Source organism: Bubalus kerabau, chromosome 1 (assembly GCF_029407905.1).
Source record: "Bubalus kerabau isolate K-KA32 ecotype Philippines breed swamp buffalo chromosome 1, PCC_UOA_SB_1v2, whole genome shotgun sequence".
Taxonomy (NCBI): Eukaryota; Metazoa; Chordata; class Mammalia; order Artiodactyla; family Bovidae; genus Bubalus; species Bubalus kerabau.
Genome location: NC_073624.1, coordinates 107,681,424 through 107,697,630, shown reverse-complemented (window position 1 = coordinate 107,697,630; position 16,207 = coordinate 107,681,424). Strand labels below are relative to the sequence as shown.

Below are 16,207 nucleotides of genomic sequence, written 5' to 3'. Positions count from 1 at the left end.
TGCTGGCCTGCAACAGTGTGTAGAAGGATTTAAGCAAAATGAAACAGACAGAAATATTGATCCAGGCAACTGGAGTTTTCAAGTGTGTTGTAATGATCCTGCAGATTGTTCAGGGAAGAAAAGAAAGAAAACAGAGAAAACTGGAGTGAGAGTAACAAAGAGGGGTATGCAGTATCACAAAGGAGTATGTTTTCCAGAGATCGCTGTGAAATTGAATTTGAAAAGGTATGTGTAGAACAGATATGATCATTCTATTCCTTTGTCTCTGTCATTTTATAGTTTATGGCTAAATCCTGTTCTGCCATGTGATGTGAAAAGGGGTAGTTCTAGAATCACAAACACCTTCTTCTGTCACCATCACAATTAAGAACAAGATTGAGAATTTAGTTAGATATCACCAAGTCCATTTAAAGGCAGTTTAAATAATTCACTTTCAGAGATTCTTTTCTTTAAATTTTTATTTATTTATTTTTGGCTGTGCTGGGGTTGTTGCTGTGCGTGGGCTTTCTCTAGCTGTGGTGAGCAGGAGCTCTTCCCCAGTTGCAGAGCACAGGCTCTAGAGCGCACGGGCTTAGTTGCTCCACAGCATGTGGGATCTTCCCTGACCAGGAATCGCACCTGTGTCCCCTACATTGGCAGGTGGATTCCTAACCTAACCATTGGACTTGTATGAAATAACATGACATAATCATGTCTACTATAAACCATTTTTTTTTACATATAACATTTTTATTTGAGTTTGGGAAACAATAAAACTAGGAGAGTGTAGATTCTGCGATTCCTGTTAGAAACAAACCCAGTTTACTCACTGTATTAAGAACTCTGGGCTTCCCAGGTGGCACAGTGGTAAAGAATCACCTGCCCATGCAGGATACGAAGAAGACGCAGGTTCAAACCCCTGGGTCAGGAAGATCCCCTGGAGTAGGAAATGGCAACTCACTCCAATATTCTTGCCTGAAAAATTCCATGGACAAATGAGTCTGGTGGGCTACCATCCATGGGGTGGCAAAAGAATCGGACATGACTGAGCACACACACATAAAAAAAACCACATTGAGAACTCTGTAAATCCATATGTCTTCAATCAGAAAGAAAAAAATGCGGATGTAACAGCATAAGAACCAGTGTTAGGACTGTATCACATAGACAAATATGCTTCTGGGTCATATCATTGTTCCTTGTAAATCATGATGCATTTGATAGTCTATTGTGAAGAGAACAAATCTCAAAAGGAAAAATATCTTCACTTTTACTATTTTATGTTTACTATCATAGAAAAGAAGAACTACATGAATTTTACACTGACCAGATAATTCAAATTTACCACAGTAAAAAGAAATAGGTAAGATTCATTAGAAGCTGTAGGAATTAAGAATTTAGATTTAAGAATATATATATGAGAAACGCTGGACTGGAAGAAGCACAAGCTGGAATCAAGATTGCCGGGAGAAATATCAATAACCTCGGATATGCAGATGACACCACCCTTATGGCAGAAAGTGAAGAGGAACTCAAAAGCCTCTTGATGAAAGTGAAAGTGGAGAGTGGAAAAGTTGGCTGAAAGCTCAACTTTCAGAAAACGAAGATCATGGCATCTGGTCCCATCACTTCATGGGAAATAGATGGGGAAACAGTGGAAACAGTGTCAGACTTTATTTTTCTGGGCTCCAAAATCACTGCAGATGGTGACTGCAGCCATGAAATTAAAAGACGCTAACTCCTTGGAAGGAAAGTTATGACCAACCTAGATAGCATATTCAAAAGCAGAGACATTACTTTGCCAACAAAAGTCCGTCTAGTCAAGGCTATGGTTTTTCCTGTGGTCATGTATGGATGTGAGAGTTGGACTGTGAAGAAAGTTGAGCACTGAAGAATTGATGCTTTTGAACTGTGGTGTTGGAGAAGACTCCTGAGAGTCCCTTGGACTGCAAGGAGATCCAACCAGTCCATTCTGAAGGAGATCAGCCCTGGGATTTCTTTGGAAGGAATGATGCTAAAGCTGAAACTCCAGTACTTTGGCCACCTCATGCGAAGAGTTGACTCATTGGAAAAGACCCTGATGCTGGGAGGGATTGGGGGCAGGAGGAGAAGGGGATGACAGAGGACGAGATGGCTGGATGGCATCACTGACTGGATGGACGTGAGTCTGAGTGAACTCCGAGTGTTGGTGATGGACAGGGAGGCCTGGCGTGCTGCGATTCATGGGGTCGCAAAGAGTCAGACACGACTGAGGGACTGAACTGAACTGATATATATATGTAATCAACCAAAATGATAATGCGGGAGGTTGCAAGGGTGAGGATTTCTTAAGTAGTATTATGGATCTCACACAGTATGAGGTGCTTTTGAAACCGCACCTCACATGAAACTTGAACCCACAATCTTCCGATTGAAATTGCACAACTTGCCTCAGATTTAATGAAGTTCAGGTTCTTTATGTCTCCTCACAGAAGGAATTTAGTGAGACGTAAAGTGATAGGCAAGAAGTCTAAGAGGAACTGAAGAGCCTCTTAATGAGGGTAAGGGGGAGAATGAAAGAGCCGGCTTAAAACTAAATATTTAAAAAAACCTAAGATCATGGCATCCGGCCCCATTGCTGCTGCTGCTGCTAAGTCGCTTCAGTCGTGTCTGACTCTGTGCGACCCATAGGCGGCAGCCCACCAGGCTCCGCCGTCCGTGGGATTCTCCAGACAAGAATACTGGAGTGGGTTGCCATTTCATTACTTCATGGCAAATAGAAGGGGAAAATGTGGAAGTAGGAAGTAGGAGAAGTAGAGCCTCTTCTTGGGCTCTAAAATTGCTCTGGATGGTGACTGAAGCTATGAAATCAGAAGATGATTATTTCTTGGCAGGAAAGCTGTGACAAACTTAAGCTGAAACAGAGTTTTGAAAAGCAGAGACATTACTCTGCCAACAAAGGTCCATATAGTCAAGGCTATGGTCTTCTCAGAGATCACATTCTGTTGTGAGAGCTGGACCATAAAGAAAGCAGAATGCCAAAGAATTGATGCCTTCGAACTGTGTGCTGGAGAAGACTCCTGAAGGTCCCCTGGACAGCAAGGAGATCAAACCAGTCAGTCTTAAGGGAAATCAACCCTGGATACTCATTGGTAGGACTGATGCTGATGCTGAAGCTCCAATATTTTGGTCATCTGATGCAAAAAGATGACTCATTGGAAAAGTCCCTGATGCTGGAGAAGATTGAGGGTAGAAGGATAAGAGGGCACCAGAGGATGAGATGGCCGGATGGCATCAACAATGCAATGGACATGAACTGGGGCAAACTTCTGGAGATGGCAAGGGACAGGGAGGCCTGGGGTGCTGCAGTCCATGGGGTCGCAAAGAGTCAGACACAATTGGGTGACTGAACAACAGCAAGAACAAGTAGATTTATTAATATAGGATGCTTGTGAAGAACATAAGTGAGCAAGCAAGAGGGCTCTGCCCTGAGAACTAACTGGGCTATGTTTTTATAATCAAAGGAAAAGTCATAAGGAGAGAACACCACCTTGTCCTCATTCTCTGAGTAGACATCAGGCTCACATCATGGGCTTCTCCTTCACATTGGGTGAAAGAGTGCTTGACCCTATATGGCAAACCAGGACTGTCATAGAGCTTTTCAAACAGTAGAAAGGTGGGAACATTTACTCAAATATATTAATTAATCATCTCAGGTTTCTATTTAATGTGGATCTTCTACTTTGGAAAGGCTTCCCTGGTGTCTCAGAAGATAAAGAAGGGTTCCATCCCTGGGCCAGAAAGATCCCCTGGAGAACGGAATGACTACCCACTCCAGTATTCTTGCCTGGAAAATCCCATATATAAAAAGCCCTATAGGCAACAGTCCATGGAGTCACAAAGAGTTGGACATGACTGAGGGATTACTTTCTACTTTGAAAAGGTGACTTTTCCTTGTATTCCTATCCTTGATACATGTAGAAGTGCATGACCAAAGGATCATTGCGTTGCTGATCTCCATCACCAGGATGCAAGCCTCATTTTTTCACTTAATGGCTTGGGGCAAATCTTCTGCTTTTATTTATGGCTTTATTGTTAGGCAAGCCTGCTTCATTTCCTGAAGTTCTGATAGTTTTCCTGAGTAATCATTAACTTACAGTGATCTCCCAAAGTTCTCTAAAGCTTCCTCTCCATTTATAATCCCATAGTGGAATTTCTAAAACTACCTGTGTAACGGTACTCTATCTGTATCATTTTTACATAATTTTATCTCTTTAATATTGATAATGATCCTAAAGGGTAGGTATTATTAAATCAAGGTTTTAGAAGCAGAGAGAGGAAAAGGTCTTTATTTTTATCCATTCTCACACCTATTAAATGACTTATTTGAGATCCAAAGATAAAGTGTCCAATTCCTAATTCTTTGCACATTTTATTACTATCTTGATTAAATCATTTGAATACTAATTTAAATATATATCTACGTAAATATCTATCCAACTCAAATATTTAATATACTTAATCAGAAGGTCCTGATTATGTCTCCTGATACAAACTTCTCCAACTTGCAGACTCTCCTAGATTTGAACAGATTTTTCAGAACAAAGGTGTGTTCACCTCTGCCTGTCCCCAGGAAATGGCACTGACATTTACTAGTACAGTGTTGCTATGGCATTAGTTCAGTTCAGTTCAGTCAGTCAGTCGTGTCCGACTCTTTGCGACCCCATGAATCGCAGCACTCCAGGCCTCCCTGTCCATCACCAACTCCCGGAGTTCACTCAGACTCATGTCCATTGAGTCAGTGATGCTATCCAGCCATCTCATCCTCTGTCATCCCCTTCTCCTCCTGCCCCCAATCCCTCCCAGCATCAGAGTCTTTTCCAATGAGTCAACTCTTCGCATGAGGTGGCCAAAGTACTGGAGTTTCAGCTTTAGCATCATTCCTTCCAAAGAAATCCCAGGGCTGATCTCCTTCAGAATGAACTGGTTGGATCTCCTTGCAGTCCAAGGGACTCTCAAGAGTCTTCTCCAACATCACAGTTCAAAAGCATCAATTCTTCAGTGCTCAGTCCAACTCTCACAACCATATAAAATATAGGTATACATTTATATATAAGCATATACAACTTAGACTTAACCTTTCATAATTTGCTTTGTTCATAATAAGAGGATATTTTGTACATTTGATGGTTCACTATCATGTTTTTCAAATCTTATTTGGCAAAAAGTCCCATGACAAATGGCTTGTTGGATGCAACCCTAAGATGGTAGAAGAAGCAAAGCTTACTCTGTAGCAATATTGTTTGTTTAAATCTCAGATCATTTTATTTCCTAAATTCAGGTTGTTTTGCAAGTTGTTTCATGGCCCTCTGCCTCAATTTTCTCATCTGTGCACAGGGTACCAAGTATTAGAGGTATTAGGTATCAAGTATTAGAGCCTCAGGGTCTGGATTAATGCTAGAAACTCTGTTAATCAAAAGTCACAAGCTTTTGAAAAGCACCACAGACTTTTTTTTTCTAAATAGAAAAAAAATGGCTTGCATTTTCCTCAACAGAACAAAAAAAAAATCACATTATCTACTATATTCTTATCTGTCCATATTCTTTTGCATCTTATTATTTATTTTAGTTTTTGCTAAAATAAAATTTGTTGTGAAGGCTAAAGGAGATAATTTATGTAATTACAGTTGAAGAATATTCAGGATATAGATTGGTAAAATACCCAAAACTTTTTGAACCTTATTCTCACACAGTCATCATTCAATCTAGACATTTATTTTTCCCTTAAGAACAAGTATTAACTCACACTACACGGTTATAAACAAAATTTTCAAATTAGGAAGCACTGTTAAAGACACATTTGTAAATGTGGAATACATTCCTAAAGTCCTAGGAACTGATTTTAAAATCTGTAGGAAGTTGAAGGCTCCCATATAAAATTATATTTCTATACTAAACTTTAGCGCTATATTTATCTTTGTCTTAGCTTAAAGTTTTAAAATAAAAACTATAAATACACATACACATATGCTGATAAACATGCACACACACAGACTATGTGTGAAATTAGAATTTTACTTCAAATTTGGGGATAAGTTATGGGTGATGGTTAGAATAAAGACTAAACTCTGTAATAAGGGACTAAAAAACACAGTATCTTTAAAAAGTTATTTACTTCTCTTTTAATTGTTGGTGTGTTTCTGTTCCAGAGCTGCTGTGCCATCTCCACTGTGTTAGAGACACAGATGTTTTCCATCTTGTTCCTCTCCCGCTGCTAGCTATTGCTGCTGCTAAGTTGCTTCAGTCATGTCCGACTCTGTGCGACCCCATAGACGGCAGCCCACCAGGCTCCCCCGTCCCTGGGATTCTCCAGGCAAGAACACTGGAGTGGGTTGCCATTTCCTTCTCCAATGCATGAAAGTGAAAAGTGAAAGTGAAGTCGCTCAGTTGTGTCCGACTCTTAGCAACCCCATGGACTGCAGCCCACCAGGCTAGTCCGTCCATGGGATTTTCTAGGCAAGAGTACTGGAGTGGGGTGCCATTGCCTTCTCCACCCACTGCTAGAATAGTGCCCTTCTCCACAGAGCAAAGGGCTTCCTAGGTGGCACTGTTGGTAAAGAACCTACCTGTTAATGCAGGAGACATAAGAGATGCAAGTTTGATCCCTGGGCCAGGATGATCCCCTGTAGGAGGGCATGACAACCATTCCAATATTCTTGCCTGGAGAATCCCATGGACTAAGGAACCCAGTGGGCTACCATCCATAGGGTCGCCAAGAGTCGGACAGGACTGAAGTGACTTAGCATGCACAGAGCAATAGGTAGTTCACCCCTTCATCTACACTCCATTCTTGAGAAGTGGAAATGAGAGATTGGGAAGGCATGAACTTTTCAGCTTTATGAGCAATGCCTAGTTGCTGGAAATGTCACTTCCATTCATTTTCATTGACCAGAAACTAGTTACATCACCACCTTAGCTGCAAGAGAGGTGAGGAAATTTAATCTTAGCTGGGTAAACATGAGTGAGTCCAGTTAAGACATAAATAGAAGTGGAGATCTGATAGAGTGCCTGATGAACTATGGATGGAGGTTCATGACACTGTACAGGAGACAGGGATCAAGACCATCCCCAAGAGAAAGAAATGCAAAAAAGCAAAATGGCTATCTGAAGAGACTTTACAAATAGCTGTGAAAAGAAGAGAAGCGAAAAGCAAAGGAGAAAAGGAAAGATATACCCATTTGAATGCAGAGTTCCAAAGAATACAAGGAGAAATAAGAAAGCCTTCCTCAGCAATCAGTGCAAAGAAATAGAGGAAAACAATAGAATGGGAAAAACTAGAGATCACTTCAAGAAAATTAGAGATACCAAGGGAACATTTCATGCAAAGATGGGCTCAATAAAGGACAGAAATGGTATGGGCCTAATAGAAGCAGAAGATATTAAAAAGAGGTGGCAACAATACACAGATGAACTATAAAAAAAGATCTTCACAACCCAGGTAATCACGATGGTATAATCACTCACCTAGAGCCAGACATCCTGGAATGCAAAGTCAAGTGGGCCTTAGGAAGCATCACTATGAAAAAAGCTAGTGGAGGTGATGGAACTCCAGTTGAGCTATTTCAAATCCTGAAAGATGATGCTGTGAAAGTGCTGCACTCAATATGCCAGCAAATTTGGAAAACTCAGCAGTGGCCACAGGACTGGAAAGGTCAGTTTTCATTCCAATCCCAAAGAAAGGCAATGCCAGAGAATGCTCAAACTACTGCACAATTGCACTCATTTCACACACTAGTAAAGTAATGCTCAAAATTCTCCAAGCTAGACTTCAACAGTACATGAACTGTGATCTTCCAGATGTTCAAGCTGGATTTAGAAAAGGCAGAGGAACCAGATCAAATTGCCAACATCTGCTGGATTATTGAAAAAGCAAGAGAGTCCCATAAAAAATCTAGTTCTGCTTTATTGACTATGCCAAAGCCTTTGGATCATAACAAACTGAAAAATTCTGAAAGAGATGGGAATACCAGACCACCTGACCCTCTTCCTGAGAAATCTGTATGCAGGTCAGGAAGCAAGAGGTAGAACTGGATATGAAACAACAGACTGGTTCCAAATAGGAAAAGGAGTATGTCAAGGCTGTATATTGTCATCCTGCTTATTTAACTTATATGCAGAGTACATCATGAGAAATGCTGGGCTGGAAGAAGCACAAGCTGGAATCAAGATTGCTGGGAGAAATATCAATAACCTCAGATATGCAGATGATACCACCCTTATGGCAGGAAGCGAAGAAGAACTAAAGAGCCTCTTGATGAAAGTGAAAGAGGAGAGTGAAAAGTTGGCTTAAAGCTCAACATTCAGATAACTGAGATCATGTCACCCGGTCCCGTCACTTCACGGCAAATAGATGGGGAAACAGTGGAAACAGTGGCAGACTTAATTTTTTCGGGGGCTCCAAAATCACTGAATATGGTGATTGCAGTCATGAAATTAAAAGATGCTTACTCCTTGGGAGAAAAGTTATGACCAACCTAGATGGTATATTAAAATGAAGAAACATTACTTTGCCAACAAAAGTCCATTAGTCAAGGCTATGGTTTTTCCAGTAGTCATGTATGGATGTGAGCATTGAACTATAAGAAAGCTGAGTGCCAAAGAAAATATGCTTTTGAACTGTGGTGTTGGAGAAGACCCTTGAGAGTCCCTTGGACTGCAAGCAGATCCAATCAGTCCATCCTAAAGGAAATCAGTCCTAAATGTTCATTGGAAGGACTGATGTTGAAGCTGAAACTCCAATACTTTGGCTACATAATGTGAAGAGCTGACTCATTTGAAAAGATTCTGATTCTGGGAAAGATTGTATGCAGGGGGAGAAGGGGACAACAGAGGATGAGATGGTCGAATGGCATCACCGACTCAATGGACATGAGATTAAGTAAGCTCCAAGAGTTGGTGATGGACAGGGAGGCCTGGTGTACTGCCGTCCATGGGGTTGCAAGAGTTGGACATGAGTTAGTGAATAAACCACCAACCCCAGAGCTCAGTTTTGGGGTTCAGGTTGGGAAGTTCCCTGGGTAGGGATAGCAAAATTTACTGTGGGCTTCAGGAAGAGGACATAGGAAATAATACTCAAATGTCTTTTCAGTATTGATAACAAGCTTCAAAGGATGAGTTGTTTATGACCTCTTGCTCTCTTTCCTTTACTAAGACAACACCCCAAAGTTAAACAGCAAAGTCTAAAACAAATAATAAGATGCAAAAGAATATGGACAGTTAAGAGTATAGTAGATAACTTGTGATTTTTTTTGTTCTGTTGAGGAAAACGCAAGCCATTTTTTTTTTTCTACTCAAGAAAAAAGCCTGTGGTGCTTTTCAAAAGCATGTGACTTTTGATTAATAGAGTTTCTAGCATTAATCCAGACCCTGAGGCTCTAATAGTTAATAGAACAAAACAAAATAATGGTTAACCTTTTGAAAGTCTAGTATGTTCTTCCCAAAAGGTGTCATGTTTGCTTAGGATTGAGATGTTATAAATAACTGTATAGTTGATCTTAATTTTAATTTCTTTTTAAAACATTTTAATTTCTTAAACTTTGATTCAAAAAAAACAACATTTCGTGCCTGACAGCCTCTGCAGTCAGTGTAAGCTCTGGCTGCACCATCTGAAGAATGAGCATCTATGTGGCTGCTCCCCAATACATCTTTCTCTTGGATTCTGAGGAGGTAACATCACGTGCTGCGGAGACAGTGGGGTTCCTCCTCCCAGTAAAACATGTGGGCACAGGGAAGAGCAGAACCAGTAATTAAAATAAAAACACCATCAGTGTGAAAAATAAAAGATTAGATACAGTTCAAGAAGGTATTAGTGAGTTGGCATGTCAGATTGAAGAATTATTTCAGAAGGTATCAAGATACCATATTGCCATATTTTTTAAATAATAAAGAACCTAAAAGACATATAGGATAGACATAGAAGTGCATTGGGGTTTTTAGTATGGATGAATTATTAACTCATAAGCAAGTAAGCCTGGAGAAGGCAATGGCACCCCACTCCAGTACTGTTGCCCGGAAAATCCCATGGATGGAGGAGCCGATGGGCTGCAGTCCATGGGGTCACTAAGAGTCAGACACGACTGAATGACTTCACTTTCACTTTCCACTTTCATGCATTGGAGAAGGAAATGGCAACCCACTCCAGTGTTCTTGCCTGGAGAATCCCATGGATGGAGAAGCCGGGTAGGCTGCAGTCCATGGGGTCGCACAGAGTCGGACATGACTGAAGCGACTTAGCATAGCATAGCATAGCATAAGCAAGTAAGCCAAGCACATCTAAGTCATGAAAGTATAAAGCTGTGTTTATTTTTTATGGAAAAAAAAGGGGACAGGAAAAAAAGATGATTTCTTAGATTATTGTTAAACATAAAACAAAAGTCAGGAGATCAACGAAATGGGTATTTTTAGCCAGAAAAATATGTTTAAAGAATGACATATCAAATGACACTTGGGCAAGATTTGGACACGATTCATGACACTGTTTCAGAGAGGGTTTCCTTTCTGACAAAAGATAGTTATCACACAAGAGAAAGAACTTGAGTGAAATTGAAGATGTGGTTAGCTTCACACATGAGGCTACAATGAGTAATATGTTTAAAAGAAATTCAAGAGTTTCTACAAATAATTTCTTGAGGCAACATGATGCTGAAGTCACTACTACCGCCACTGAGATTCACTGGGAGTTGGTTTGGAAATTATATTTGCTTTTGAATAGACAATTGAAGCCATGAAGAGATGGCAAGAGCTGACATGTTGCCATGGTAGCATTTCCTTCCCAGCTGAGGAAGCTATATACAAGAGAGGATATAGGTCAGAAAGCATTTACACTGACAAAACAACTGCATATTAAAATCAAACTCTTTTGTACACGTCATACACCAAAGGAGAATTGTGAGGACTAGTTTCAGGCTATTAAAAACAGACATCTTCAGGGTGATGTAGCAAGCTACACAGTGAGACACAGGACATTTGAGGTCAGGAGTACTCTCTTCTTTGCATATTGGCAGTTCAATTTTAAAAAATGAGGTCATGATAAAACTCTTTCCTATGGGCTTCATCTGAATTCCTTGAAATAGAGATGTATTCAACTGAAGAATTCTCCCAGAAGGCAATTCATTTCACAATAAATTACTTCAGGATAAGAAGAATCAACTCTATGCTCAATAAATATCTGGGCCTTATTACTTCTGTACCCTCATTTATGACCAAAATTTCTTAAATGCAATTGAAGTCAGCTATAACTAAAGAAAAGGAGAAAATAAGGGTGAGAAATGAAGAAAGTGATGGAGTAAAATTAGTCAAATCCCAGATTTAGAAAGAATGAAAGGAAGAAATAACAAAACTGCAAAAGAAGAAAGAAAGGAAAGATGGAAGGAAAAAGAAAAAAAAGGGGGAAGTAAGGAAGGGAGGGAGGGAGAAAAGAAAGATATCAGGGAGTAATAGTCTCCCCAGTGAAGGATGAAGGTGGCGTTTGCAAGACAGAGGATGAAATGAAAATTTGTAGTTTGCCTTCACCATATCCATCAGTCCCCAAGCCATCAGACAAATCTAACTTTTCTTATCTGGGGAATTCACACTTTTTAGTTTTATTAACTTTGTTTTGGATGAGGTTAACTGGATGTCTAGATCTAAGGGTAGTATCTAGTAGGCTTAAACTAGTAATAGATCTCATTCTTCACTGAACAAAGTGATTAATTAAGAGAGAGGCAGATGATCCAATCTGAGTCAGTACTTACATGTTCTTTGGAATTTCTAAGAAAGAAGAACTCTTTCAATATTCTCCTGGAGTGGCAGTATGAAGATTTGAGGTCTCTGCAGCTGTATTAGGACCACTAGGAAAAAGCCTGAAGGTAGTAGAAGCCATCAGTTGAGACTGGGGATAGAGATACCCCAGAGAAAGAAGAACCAAGACATGAATTGTGACATTTCAGCCTCGGAGCAAATCACAGCAGAAGGCAGAGCTGCCCATGGACTGTTTAGTTGCAGGGACAACCATATTCTTGATTTTCCTAAGACAATTTGAGTTTGCCATTTCTTGTTTTGGGAAAGAATCCTGGTAAAATTCTACTTACTTCTCAAACCTTCCCGTCTACGAAGCCAAAGGACGGTAACTGAAGTAAGTGAAGCACAAAATAACGATTGTATCCCTGGGTTCAGAATCCATGAAGATCCCTGGAATGTGCTTTTGCAGCCTCCCATATACAAGGCACTAGAAAGGATAGGAACATGAACAAGATGAAGTCTGTTACATTAAAGGTACAGAAATGAGCAGGAGACTAGGATAGTTAACAGATAATGAGCAATGAGTTAGATATTTTCACAATGTACAAATGAGAAAACCGAGGCACTGAATCTAAGAAACTGCCTCAAGAGGTACCGGAATGGATGCAAGATAGAACTGTGAAGCAAGACACAGGAAGGAGCAGAATCCCAATAAATAGTATTAAGTCCTATGTGCTGTATGTATTAAATTCATATGCCATATATGCCATCTGTTAATTGTTATGTCTATTAGTAATACAAACAGTTTAACTGTTGTTACCACTAAAGAATGGAGATGCAGACATGGAGGATGACATGTGGACACATGGGGGAAGAGGAAAGTGTGATGAACTGAGAGATTAGGATTGATGTATGTATTATACACTACCATGTGTGAAACAGATAATGGGAAGCTGCTTTATAGCACACAGAGCTCAGCTCAGTGCTCTGTGCTGACCTAGAGGGGTGGGACGGGGTGGTGGGGTGGGTAGAGGTCTTAGAGGGAGGGGATAAATGTGTACATATAGCTGATTCATCTTGTATAACGAAAACTAACATAACATTGTGAAGCAGTTATACTCCAATTAAAGAAAGAATTAGATTATATTTTGACTCTGTTTCCTAGGAAACGAAATCCCTTGGTTTTCCTCAGTGATAGAAGTTTCTTGTTACTGATGGTGGGCCCTGATAGTTTATACTAATGACTTATGGTGAACTTATACTAAAAGATGATTTAGGATGGTGCAAGACACCGTAGAGAGACCAATCATGTGATTAAAGGGTTGGAGCTTTGAGCCACAAGCTATCAGCCAAAGTTGGAGAATGAGTTCGTTCAGGTAGTCAGTCAATTGCATCTGTGTAATGAAACTGCAGTGAAAGTTTTGGGACTGGAAACTCAGTGAAGCCTCCTGGTTCATGAATACACTGATATCATGAGAGGTTGAGAGCCTCGGATTCCACGCGGAGAGGGCCTAAACGCTAACTGTTCCTTCCCGGAACTCCCCCTCTATGCCTCTTCACTTGAGTGGTCCTCTTTCTTTGTAATCTTCATAATAATACCATAATCATATGAACAGCATTTTTCTGAGTTCTCTGAGTTGTTCTTGAAAATTATTAAGCCTGAGAAGATCGTGAGAACCTCCAAATTTATAGCCAGTCAGTCAGAAGTGCACGTGGCTCCAACGGCTGCTTCAGTGTGGCTGGCATCTGAAGTAAGATCAGTCTTTTGGGGGACTATGCCCTTTAACTTATGGAGTCTTTGCTAACTTCAGGTACTTTGTGCTAGAACTTAGTATAGCCAGTACTGCAATTTGGGTTTGAAATGAAACAATAACATAATACCATGATGAAACTTCTGGGCCTGTACTAAAGCTAGGACAAAACACTGTACTTCACATCCAAGGGGTATTTAAGGAAATACAGTCGTAGGGCTTCCAAGGTGGTGCTAGTTGTAAAGAGTCTGCCTGCCAGCAGGAGATGTAAGTCCTGTTTTTCACTCCTGGGTCAAGAAGATTCCCTGGAGGAGATCATGGCAACCCACTCCAGTATTCTTGCCTGGAGAATCCCATGGACAGAAGAGCCTGGCAAGCTAGGGTCCGTAGGGTCACAAAAGTCAGAAATGACTGAAGCAAGTTAGCATGCACATACACAATGGTATTTAAGGAAAAATACAAATGTCTCCTTGGCTTTTTCTCCAGTAAGGCATACCTGGGGTTTCTCCAGTAAGGCATACCTGAAGAGTTTTAGGGAGTGGCTGGAACTTTTAGGGAACAGTTTGCTAAGAGACTTGGGAACAGGGTTTTCCACAGCTTCTAAATTAGAGCTACTTTGTTCACAGCTCATGATTTGAGCATGAAAACAAACACGAAATTTGGCTTCATATGAAGGCAGCCAGATATGACTTTCCTTCTGCTCCTGGTTTTGTAATAGGGAGAGAGTGCTTTCCAGATATTTTGCTTGCTGTCACAATCAGCTGAGGTAAGTGACAGGAAGGAGCTTCTGAGACTCAAGGGATTATGTGGCTCCAGAGTCTGTAAGAAGTGGATCCAGAGTTTATCTTCAGGTTATTTCATTCCTACTTCTTATTTTTTGTGCCATGGTATACTGGTCTAACGTGAGCTTTTGCTAAATCCATAAACAGGGAACATTTATTTACATATTCATTATTTATGATCATTTTTATGGTGCCTGAAAGAGTACTTCCTCATTTCTCCTTCAGTCTACAATCTTTTGCAAACAATCTTATTCCCCACGAGAAAAGAACTTTACCAGAAAACCAATAGCATTGCCAGGAAGTAGAGAGTGCTGATTTAATGTCAGTGATTGTGATGTATAGTGCCCTGCACAGTCGTAATATTTTCTCCAGCAAACTTCAGGCACACTAAAGCCAGCACAGATTTGGATGCTGAGAGTGAGTGAGAGATAAGTGGGGCTGTAAAGAAGTACTTAAGGAATCATGAATCTAATTAAGTTTTAAAAAGGAGAAGAAAGATGGTAGGTGTGAATAGTGAGGGTGTGGAGGGGTCCACGGACAGAAGGACTACAAGAGTAAAAGAGACGTTTTTATGGGGCACTTATAAGGGCAAAGTGGTGGGAAGTGTGGGCAGATGCCAAGATATTGTTCTGGTCTCGTCTTAAGTCTTCTGAATCCCAAAGGCCTAGAAGCTCAGCCAGCTTAGTTGGTTGGATTTAGAAGAAAAGATTTCTAACTCAAGCACTGGTAGACTCAGTATAAAAACTAAAACTCAGTATATTTTAAAATCCTACAGACTGAAATGTAAACTATTTACCATTGTGACCATTTTGTTCACAATTTATTTTGAAGTTATTGGTAGTATTAGACAAATTTTCATGTAACAATATATGCTGTACGCTCAGTCATGTCAGACTCTTTGCAACCCCATAGACTTCAGCCTGCAGGGCTCCTCGGTCCATGGAATTTTCCAGACAAGAATACTGGAGTGGGTTGCCATTTCCTCCTCCAGATGATATTCCAGACCCAGGGACTGAACCTGTGTCTACTGAGTCTCCTACATTGGCACATGGATTCTTTACCACTGAGCTACCTGGAAAGCCCATGTAACAGTATACTAGACCTTTTAAAACAGTACTCCCCAAGGCATTCCGGAAATCAGGCACAGAACAACTTACCCCATTCTACCTGTTGATCCAGGAGATTGGAAGTCAGTTTAGTCACTTAGCAAGACATGCAAACCCTTTCCTCTCTCAGTCTGTTCTGTCACCCCCACTTGATGGTCTCAGCCAAGGGCACACCATGTACATTCCAAAAAGCAAATAGGAAGCCAGTATAGTATATTCTTTAGATCTGTTATGAAGCCAGTGTAATTTGTTTTATAAATCTGTGAATGATATTATTTTACAGTGTGCTACAGTTTTAAATATTGAATCATGTAATCCTAAATTAGTAGTACCTACTCTGTGGTTTCACTTTTCATTACATGCATTTTTCAAGTAAATTGAACTATAGAATTTACTATAGAACTGAGCCTTGCTCAAGGTTATAGCTAGTAAGTGGCATGATTTAAGCCCAGACCATCTAGCTCCAAAACCATGCACTAACCCTTTTCTGTCTCTCAGTGGCCCTTAAAAAACAGGCTTCTGCCAGTGGGAGAGTTGGAAGAGATACTCAAGGAAATGAGAACAGAATGGGCAAACATATGGAGAGGAATAGATATTATTTGAAAATTTCAGTGTGTTCAGGTTTATTTAATGATGGAATGGAATAAGAGTAGAAATTGAAAATAGTTATGAGTAATGATATAAATTACTCTAATAACATGCAAAACAAATATTGGGTGAAGGTGAGAAATTTCTGTGTATTGACAGCATCCTTCCTGAAACTCAAGCCCTTGGCTAGAAATGAAATTCCCCTTTCCAAGGAGTGTGTTGAGCGTCTCCAAGACCAGTCCAA

General features: G+C 40.3%; 1 long non-coding RNA gene across 1 annotated transcript; it reads right to left on the bottom strand.

Annotated features, from left to right (window-relative positions):
* Positions 1 to 9,591: 9,591 nt before the first annotated feature.
* Positions 9,592 to 12,417, bottom strand: LOC129641771 (uncharacterized). The gene is made up of 3 exons (XR_008709426.1): positions 12,087 to 12,417; positions 11,751 to 11,858; positions 9,592 to 9,717 (listed from the first exon to the last, which is right to left on the bottom strand). It is a non-coding gene; the product is annotated as an uncharacterized LOC129641771 (long non-coding RNA).
* Positions 12,418 to 16,207: the final 3,790 nt, after the last annotated feature.